Below are 11,019 nucleotides of genomic sequence, written 5' to 3'. Positions count from 1 at the left end.
AGCCAACAGTATATTGTTTACAAGAAACATATTTAAAGCAAATAGTAATACATTCAGAGTGAAGTAAAGGACTGGAAAAGAATCTATTATGCTTCAGGTGAAGTAAAAAAAATATTCAGGGATAGCAATACTGATCTCACATCAAGTAAAAGCAAAGATAGATCTAATTAAAAGAGACAAGGAAGGAAACTATATTTTACTATATTTACTAAAAATTTACTACTATAGATAATGAAGCAATATCAATACTAAACATATATATATATATATATATACACCAAGTGGTATAGCATGCAAATTCCTAGAGGAGAAGTTAAGAGAGATGCAACAAGAAATGGATAGTAAAACTATTCTACTGGGAGATTTTAAACTTGCTCTCTCAAAACTAGATAAATCAAGCCACAAAATAAGTAACAAAGAAGTTAAGGAGGTTTAAAAATGTTAGAAAAGATAGGTATATAGATTTTTGGAGGAAATTGAATGGAGACAGAAAGGAGTTTACTTTTTTCTCAGTGGTTCATAGAACTTATACAAATAGAACTTATACAAAAACTGACCATGTATTAGGGTACAAAAACCTCAAAATCAGATGCAGAAAGGCAGAAATAGTAAATGTATTTTTTTCAGATAATGATGCAATAAAAATCACATGCCAGGAGAAAATAGTCCAAAAGTTAATTGGAAATTAAATAATATAATCCTAAAGAATAAATGGGTGAAACAGCAAATCATAGACACAATCAATAATTTCTTCTAAGAGAATGACAATAATGCCACAATATACCAAAATTTGTGGAACACAACCAAAGAAGTTATAAGGGGAAATTTTATATCTCTAGATGCTTACTTGCATAAAACAGAAAGAGAAGATCAATGAATTGGGCTAACAATTAAAAAAAGCTAGGAAAAAAATTAAAAACCCTCAATTAAATACCAAATTTGAAATTCTGAAAATAAAAATGAAAATAAGAAAACTTTTGAATTAATAAAGAAAATTAAGAGTTGGTTTTATGAAAAAAATCAACACAATAGATAAACCTTTAGTTAATTTGATTAGAAAAAGGAAGGAAAAAAATCAAATTGTTAGTCTCAAAAATGAAAAGGAGAACTTTCCATCAATGAAGAGGAAATTAAAGCAATAATTACGAGTTATTTTGCCCAACTTTATGCCAATAAATTTGATAACCTAAATGAAAGGGAGGAATATCTACAAAAAATATAGATTGCCCAGGTTAGCAGCAGAAGAAATAAATCATTTAAATAGTTCCATTTTAGAAAAAGAAATAGAATAACTATTAATCAAATCCCTAAGTAAAAAATCTACAGGACCAGATGGGTTTACATGTGAATTCTACCAAATAGTTAAAAGAACAATTAATTCCAATACTATATAAACTATTTGAAAAAATAGGGAAAGAAGGCATTCTACCAAATTCTTTTTATGACATAGATATGGTGCTGATAGCTAAACCAGGCAAGGTGAAAACAGAGAAAAATAATTATAGACCAATTTCCCTAATGAATATTGATGCAAAAATCTTAAATAAAATATTAGCAAAGAAATTAGACAATCATCTCTAGGATAATATACCATGACCAAGTAGGATTTATACCAGGAATGCAGGGCTGGTTCAATATTAGGAAAACTATTAGCATAATCAATATATCAATAACCAAACTAACAAAAATCATATGATTATCTCGGTAGAGGAATAAAAAAGCATTTAATAAAATCCAGCACCTATTAAAAACACTAGAGAGTATAGGAATAAATGAACTTTTCCTTAAAATGATCAGTAACATCTATTTAAAACTATTAGCTAGCATTATATGTAAAGGGGACAAACTAAGAACCATTTCCAATAAGATCAGGAGTGAAATAAAGCTGCCACTATCACCATTAGTATTCAATACTGAATTAGAAATGTTAACTTTGGCAATAAGAGCAGAAAAAGATGAAAGAAATTAGAGTAGGTCATGAGGCAACCAAATTATCATTTTTTGCAGATGATAGATATCATAAGCATTTTTGTATATTACCAACAAAGTTCAGCAGCAAGAGAAACAAAAAGAAAGTCTATTCAAAATAACTGTCAATAGTATAAAATATTTAGGAATCTGTCTGCTAAGGGAAAGTTAGGAACTAAATAAACACAATTACAAAACACTTTCCACACAAATAAGGTCAGATCTAATCAGTTGGAAAAATATCAGGTACTCATGAGTAGGCCAAGCAAATATAATAAAAATGAAAATACTATCTAAATTAATCAACTTATTTAGTTCCATACCAATCAAACTCCTAAGAAATTATTTTACAGATCTAGAAAAAATAGTAGCAAATTTCATCTGGAAGAACAAAAGATCAAGAATCTCAAGGGAATTAATGAAAAAAAATGCTAATGAAGGTGGTCTAGCTGTGCCAGACCTAAAACTATATTATGAAGCAGCAGTCATCAAAACTATTTGGTATTGGTTAGAAATAGAGTAGTCAATCAGTGAAATAGGTTAGGATCACAGGACAAAATAGTCAATAATTATATCAATCTAGTGTATGACAAACCCCAAGACCCCAGCTTTTGGGAAAATAACTCACTATTTGACAAAAACCGCTGGGAAAATTAGAAACTATTATGGAAGAAATTAGGGCTTGACCCACACCTAACACCATATACCAAGAAAAGATCTAAATGGGTCTATGATTTAGGCAAAAAGAGTGATAATATAAGCAAATTGGAAGAACATAGTGTTGTGCCACATTTCTCTTTTAATGACCTAACCCAGTTACTCTGCTTCAAGGTATAACCATTCCCTCTTAATGTTTGATAGGATAAAGGTCTTATATCTTAGGCCTCAGGCTATAATCATTCCCTCTTAATGATTGAAGGGATAAAGGTTTTTATCCATTTTAGACATCATTAGAATATCAAGAGCCTCTCCAGTACCTCCCTCCATTATGTCACCCTAGGTGCCTCCCCCCATTAGGTCATCCCCATCCAGGTGCCTCCCCCATTATGTTATCCATTCTTGTTACCCTATAAAAGAATCTTGTATCTGATATTCACTGCTGGATTCTTTGAGACGATAGTCTCATTCAGTCTTGGAACCAAACCATGGATCCATTTGGTCCCAGTAAATCTCTCCTATTTAATAAATTATTAAATACTCACTAATCTCTATCTTGCTCAGTTTCTCCAGCATTACAATAGGATAATTTACCTCTGAGATTTGTGGAGAAGGAAGGCATTTGTGTCTAAAGAAGAACTAGAACTTATAATTGAACATTAGATAGATAATTTTGATTATATTAAATTAAAAAGTTTTTGTATAAACAAAACTAATGCAGACAAGATCAGAAGGGAAGCAATAAATTGAGAAATCATTTTTACATTTAAGGGTTCTGATAAAGGCCTCATTTCTAAAATATATTTTCTAATATATATATGTATATATGCATATATATATATATTTAAATATATTTCTAAAATACATAGAGAATAGACTCAAATTTATAAGAATTCAAGTTATTCTCCAGTTGATAAATGGTCAAAGGATATGGACAGACAATTTTCAGATGAAGAAATTAAAACTATTTCTAATCATATGATAAGGTGCTCTTTATCACTATTGATCAGAGTAATGCAAATTAAGATAACTCTGAGATACCACTACACACTTCTCAGAGTGGCTAATATGACTGACATGATTGGTGAGTTTAGTGGAGAGGTCTCCATGACCCGGAAATATGGTAAATACAAAAATAGACACGTGGGAATATTTGGTAAGGGCTAAACTAGTCACTTTTATTTTTTTCAGCTGAAATAGGGAAAATACTAAGAAAAAGATCTCCCCCACCCTGAGGGAAGTATGAAGCATGTATAGTTAGATTAATAGAGAATCAAGGTTTATTGGTAACTCAGAAGCAGATCATTGGGCTCTTAACTGCACATCTCATTGGCTTTCTAAAGAAGAAAAAATAGAGCCAGAGATGTGGAAAATAGTGAGAGAGCAAATAATTGAATATTATGAAGCTATGGTTCCTGATTCAATTCCCGAGGAAACATTCCTTATGTACAATATAATACAATTAACTTTAAAGAATCCTACAAGTTTTAAAACAAGGGAAGATTTTAATGAGGACAGTCAGATAAGGAAGTGTGAGAAGAAAAAGTGGGAGGGGGATAGTACTGACAACTCAGTTAAAAGGCAGGGAAAGTTGGGCAGGAAAAGAGTTAAGTACCATAAGGACAGTGCTGATGAGCTTAAGGGGTGTGGTGCTTCTCATTTTCACAACTCAGCTTCACTTCTGCCTACACTCAAGCAAGTGCCCTTAGGGCATTCCCCATCTCCTGACCCTCCTCCCTCAACTTTGCCTTCATGGGCTGAGGGAGGAGGGGGAGAGGGAAGGGCAGTGACACTATCAGCACCTCCAATGCAGCAGTTTTAAACACCCTTTATGTCACCATTACAAGAGGCATTAGTTACAGCTAAGGAGGAAGGACCAGCATACATCTGGTTTGAGGATAGAAGCATATCCTGAGATTGAAGAGCTTGACTCTTCTGGTCAAGTTAGGAGAAGATATACTCTTTTTCATCTGGAAATCATCAGAGATCTGAAAAAGGCTTGCACTCTTTATGGATCTACATCATCTTATGTTAAAATACTATTAAAGAATATGGCTTATGAAATTTTAACCCCTAATGATTGGGAATCTATAGCAAAGATATGTTTGGAACCTGGACAAAACTTGTTGTGGCTTTCTGAGTGTAGTGAACTCTGTAGAATAAAAGCCCAACGAAATAGGCAATATCAGGTTAATATACCAGTCATCTGTGACCAACTAGCAGGAAGAGGTCCTTATGCAGATACTTTAGCACAGATTAATTACCCTTTGGCAGCATATGAGCAAATTGCTTCTGCTGCTCCCTCCCCGGGGGCACCCTCCCAGGAAGACAAGATAGAGGGGAAGGCTTCATGAAAATAGAGCAAGGTCCAAATGAGCCCTTTGCTAATTTTTTGGGACGTCTGCAGACAGCTGTCATATGAACTATTGATGAAAATGTAGCAACAGAAATTATGAGAAGACAACTTGCTAGAGAAAATGCTAATGGAAATTGTAGAAGAATTATACTAGGACTAAAAAGGGATGCTCTTTTAGATGATATCATAAGATGCTATGCCACAGGGGCATAGCTATGCCAGGCTATGATGCAGGCTTTTCAAATTCTGAACATGAGAAAACAAGGTCCCCAGCAGGATGAATACAGAGAGGACTGGCGAGACTTACATGAACTGATGCTAAGTGAAATGAGCAGAACCAGGAGATCATTATATACCTCAATAATGTTACTGTTTGAGGATGTATTCTGATGGAAGTGGATCTCTTCAATAAAGAGAGCTTTAATTGATCAAAGATGGACAGAAGCAGCTACACCCAAAGAAAGAACACTGGGAAATGAATATAAACTGCTTGCATTTTTGTTTTTCTTCCCGGGTTATTTATACCTTCTGAATTCAATTCTCCCTGTGCAACAAGAAAACTGTTCGGTTTTGCACACATATATTGTATCTAGGATATACTGTAACCTATTCAACATGTAAAGGACTTTTTGCCATCTGGGGGAGGGGGTGGAAGGAGGGAGGGGAAAAATCGGAACAGAAGTGAATGCAAGGGATAATGCTGTAAAAAATTACCCTGGCATGCGTTCTATCAATAAAAAGTTATTAAAAAAGAAAGAAAGAAAGAAAACAAGGTCCCTTTTGGGATGGGACTTCCAAAGACACTTGTTAGTGCTTTCAACATGGTAAGACAGGGAATCTGAAAGCTCAATGTTGGCAAAAAGATAAAGTAAAAGAACAGGGTGGTAGAACAAGACTCAAAATCCCATATCCGAAATGCAATAAGGACTTCCATTGGGCATCAGAGTGTAGAGTGACTCAAGGAGACAGGATGAGGGGCCCAGTCCCAGGGCCCGAGGCAAAAAACACTTGGGGCATGATGGCAGCCACTGTTACACCCAGAGAGTTTTTAAAAGTTCAGTATTCCAATATGCTCAGTCAGCCAAGAACCAACCTGATGGGGGAAGGGGATTATAATTAGGGATAATAGAGCTGCAGGCTGCTGGGACTACTGAGATATCCCCTGGAAAAATAAAATCTGTCCCTATCTGACCTATAGATCCTTTGCCTCCACACATAGTCGACTTGACCATTTCATCTCTTGAGAGTGCTCACAAAACAGTATCTATCCATACACTGATTTGGGAAACTGGGGAATGTATACCTAATGTCCCAGTCACTAATATAGGTAGACACTGTGTGATATATCAGCCAGGAGAAGTAGTATAATCAGGTCTTTTGATACACATTCCTAATATGCAATTTGGTAATGTTTACCCAAATTTTGACTCCCAGCAACAGAATCCAGGAATATTCTAGACTGTAGCTGTTACAGCTGACTGACCTATGCTCACTCTCTATGTAAATGGTATACTATTGAAAGGGTTGGTAGACACAGGTGCAGAATGTACAGTCATTAGAGGTGCCAGTTGGCCCCAATCACTGGCCAGACATTACAGTAGACACCTATATGTCTGGCATAGGAGGATTAGTAGCACGGAACTTAGTCCTACCCCTTTGAGATAGAAATTTTAAGATAAGGCAGGGGTTTTTACTCCTTTTGTAGTTAAAAAAATTCCCATTAATCTGTATGGAAGAGACATCTTACTACAGTTAGGATTATAATTGAATACTTTGGCTTTTTAGGCAGAGTTGCTAATAAAGGCCTACTCATTCTCACCTGTTCCCATTCAATGGAAAACTGATACAATATCTTTAAATAACAGCAAACATCCACAATTCAAGTGACAAATCATGCTGGAGTTCTTGGCCAGAGGCTTTGGGGAATGTTCTATGTTCTTGATATATATTTCTGAGGAGCAGAGTTCAAGAAATCCTTCAACACCTATTCTCAGGAAAGGTCTAGAAAGAAAGAGAAGAAAGGACAAATGTATGACAGTAAAAATCTTTATTCCAGGAATTATTCCAGATTTGAGAACTAGTTGTCATTTAAACACCCATTAGAAAAAATATTTAAAAACAAACACCTTATCTATTTGCCTTATGGAGAAATATTTTGTCAAATATTTGTAAAATCAACCATGGAAAGGATGACATCATTTGATATACTTGAAAGAACAAATTAGTTAGGGGTCAGAGACCCTAGGTTCAAACCCTTGACTTTGGCCTAGTACCTCCCTGCATGACCAATGGCAACACATTTATTCTTTTTGAGATTTAGTCTCCTCTTCTATAAAAACAAAACAAAACAAAAATCCCAGAAAAATAACATCATCATCAACAACAAAAATAACCCACAGAGTTTTAGATGTTTAATGTCCTTTTACATCCTGAATCCTTTGACCTACCATATAGATTTCATGATAGAGGAGCCTTGACTAGATGACTTCCAAGGTCTTGTTTTAGCTTCCATGTACAAGAAGTCATTGTTGCGTGGTGGAAGGAGGAAGGTGATCTTACCCCCTTTTCCCACCTTGTCCCAAAGGGAAAATTCTAAGCCAGAAATTCCAGAAAAAAAGTTTCTTATTTAAAAATTCACAAAAAACTTTTGTTTTAGAATTTTGCCAAGAATGTAAGTCAAGCCAAGTGACCGATAAGTCATGAGGTGACACAGTGGATAAAACATACTGGACTTGGAGGCAGGAAAATCTGTGTTCAAAAGTGACCTTACTATGACAACTAGTTCTCAAATCTGGAGTAATTCCTGGAATAAAAATTCCTTCTGCCTTATATTTGTTCTTTTCTTCTCTTTCTCTATAAACCTTTCCTGAGTATAGTGTTGAAGGATTGCTTGAACTCTGCTACTCAGAATTACATATCAAGAACATAGGGCAAGGAACCTTACCTGTATGTTTTTCAGTTTCCTCTTCTATACAATGGATTAATAATATTACTTATATAGCAAAGTTTTTGTGAAAATAAAATAAGATAATGGTAAAGAGTAAAATGGAGATGGTGGTGATGATGGCTGTTGTTAGTAATGTAAGCATAGAGTCAAATGAAAGAAGGAATTGGATTTCTATTTAATATGGATGCAAGCATGAGAATAGATAACAGTGAGACTGATGAACTATTCAACTAATTTTTTTAAAAATTCTTTTCTAAGGAGTTGGACTTCTTTAGACTGTGACAGAAAAAAAATATTTATTAGAGAACTGGAACCAAAGATAAATAAGGAGATGATAAGATAAATTCTAGCTGCCTTCAATGAGTTAAAGTCACTCACTACTGATAAATTATATCTTATGTTTTGACAGGATTGGCATTGTCATTTGCTTTAAAAATATCATGACAAATAGAAAAAATACATTAGAACAGGGGGACAAACCATCTCCCACCTTTAAAAAAAGGAAAGAGATTGGAGCCTGCAAACAATAGACTAGAGAGACTGATTTCTATTTCTGGAAAAATTCTAGAACAAAAGGATGGTTTCTGAACGTTTAGAAATAGGAAAAAGGCATTATTACTAGTCAGTAAGATTTCATTAAGAACAACTCATGCAGAACTGAGCCAGTAAAAAGTCACTTTTCAGAAATCTGCCTCAACCTTCTACTACTATATTTTATCAAAGGTTTTTTTTTTTTTTTAATCCATTGAGATAATCATGTTATTTGGTTTTTTATATAATTAATTAAGTTGATGACTGTTTTTCTAATGTTGAATCACTTTTGCATTATTGGTATAAATCCCACTTAGTCATAATGAATGATTTCTTGAATTAGTCGTTGTAGTCTATTTCACACAATTTTGTTAAAATTTTTTGAGTCAATATTTATTAATGATATTGGTCTGTAATCTTCATTTTGTACTTTATTTTCCTCTGGATTAGATATTAGGACTTTTTTTTTATAATAGAATTCTGGTAGGGCTTTCTTTCCCAATTTTTGAGAATAATTTGTTAAATATAGATACTAATATTACTTTAAAAGTTTTATATAATTTTCTAGGACTTTGGTAGTTCTTTTAAATTATTTCTATTTTGTTTCCTGAAAACTGGGTTATTTTTTATTTATAATATTTCTGAGTACTAATATACAGTGGATTTTTGTAAAAATTCCCATCACAGCAGCTGGATCATAATAAATGCTTAATAAATTCTTATTGCTTGCTTAAGTGATGTGGTGAGAAATAAGTATATTCTTTTGCATTTCCATTTAGAAAATGCCATGCATCACTCCTTCATGTACCAATTGACCCTTAGAAGTTCCATCTCTCTTCCCTCCCTATAACCCTTTAGGGTCTTTTTAAGCAACAAATCTCCCAAACAACACAGTACACTGTTTTTATGTCCATTACAAAATATCTCTTTATCTGTAGGAGAACTTATCAATATGATCCCTCCCTATCAGTAGAGCAAGGTTTCCTTCTCTCTCACCTTCTTTTCAATCCTTTCCTCTCTTTCTCACCTATTCTCCTGCAGATTCTTCTCTTTCTGAGAAGAGTTCTTCTATACCAGTTATCTTCCCATCACTGCTTGCCTTTAATTTGCCTGAGGCACTTCACAAGTTCCCTCTGCTCCTTTCCCTCATTTCATGTACTCTACATTTTTCAGTGTAGTCCCACAAAATACACTGATTTACCAGTTGATTTAATATTGCAGTTTTCTGTCTATAAACACTCTCAGACCAGCTCTGCAATATTACTCCTGACTTTTGCTTGCAACTTTGTGTCATTATGCACATTAAGAAAGAAGTCTCTTACCAACTCTCTGTTGCTGTTGGGGTCTTTGAGTGATGTATTTATTTACTGTTGTCTAGGGTGTTCACCAAATAATCTTTTGAGGTCCAGATTTTGTTCTAAGAATATATCAAACTCTTTATTATTGAATGCTTCTTTCCATTTATGTTTCAGCTCAGATTTGCAGGGTAGGTCACCCTGGGCTATAGCCCAAACTCCATTGGTTTTGGAATAATAATTCTATTTTCCCACAGTTCCTAGTAGATGTGGAATAGTCTTGGGATATTTAAATTTCCTTTCCTTTGTATTTGAAGGTCTTTTCTCCTATTGCCTTTACAGATTTTTTTCTTTTTGAATTGAATTGTCAAATTTAATTACTATGTGTCTTGGAGTTTGTAGCATTGTATTTTTTTCTTTTTCTGGAGGCAATCTATGAATTCTATCAATCAATTCACTTTTATGTTCCAAGTTCAGAAGCTCTGGGCAATTTTTTTGTACTATTTCCTGTGTTATAACCTTCAGGTATTATAACTTGCTCTGTTCTAGGGGAAAGCCTATTATCCTTAGTTTTTTCTCTATGCATCCTGTCTTCAAGATCAGAGAGTTTTGCTTGGGTAAAGAGCACATTTTCTTTTAATGTTATTGGTTCTTTGCTTCTCTTCTAGAATGTCCCTTTGCTTTTATGTATTTTTATTCCCAATCAATTTACCTTTTTTCTATTTCTTTGGTGAGACTTGCCATTGCAGATTTAAATTTTTCCATTCTGCCAATTATTTTTGCTGTACAGGCCATATATTCTGCTCTTATTATTCTCATTTCTCTTTTAAACTACTCAGGAATATCATCTTGCAGTTCTATATTCTCCAATTCTACAGGCTTTTCTGTCTCATCAAATATTGGATTGTTTTCCTTTGTTTTACAGAGTTTATTTATTAAATTCCTGAATTCATTTACTAGATGTGGAGATCATATTTCCTTCTGCAGTTAAAGTTTTTCTGGTTGATTTATCTGTTTTGTGTCTAAAATCTTTGACTTTTCTTCTTTCTGAAATCTGTAGTCATGTCTCCTCCCTTCCATCCCTCTTTTCTCCTATTTTTTTTTCTGATTCTGTCTTCTCTGACTATGGTTTCATTGAGGACTAGATCTCAAAGTGTCTTACTCTCTTCCCACAATGGATCATTCAGGATTCACTATTCTAGGTCTATGTTCCAACTGACTTTTGAACAGACAGAATTGTCACCAGTAGCTTACTAGATTCTTTC

Source organism: Antechinus flavipes, chromosome 3 (assembly GCF_016432865.1).
Source record: "Antechinus flavipes isolate AdamAnt ecotype Samford, QLD, Australia chromosome 3, AdamAnt_v2, whole genome shotgun sequence".
Taxonomy (NCBI): Eukaryota; Metazoa; Chordata; class Mammalia; order Dasyuromorphia; family Dasyuridae; genus Antechinus; species Antechinus flavipes.
Note: the sequence above shows the minus strand (reverse complement) of the source record.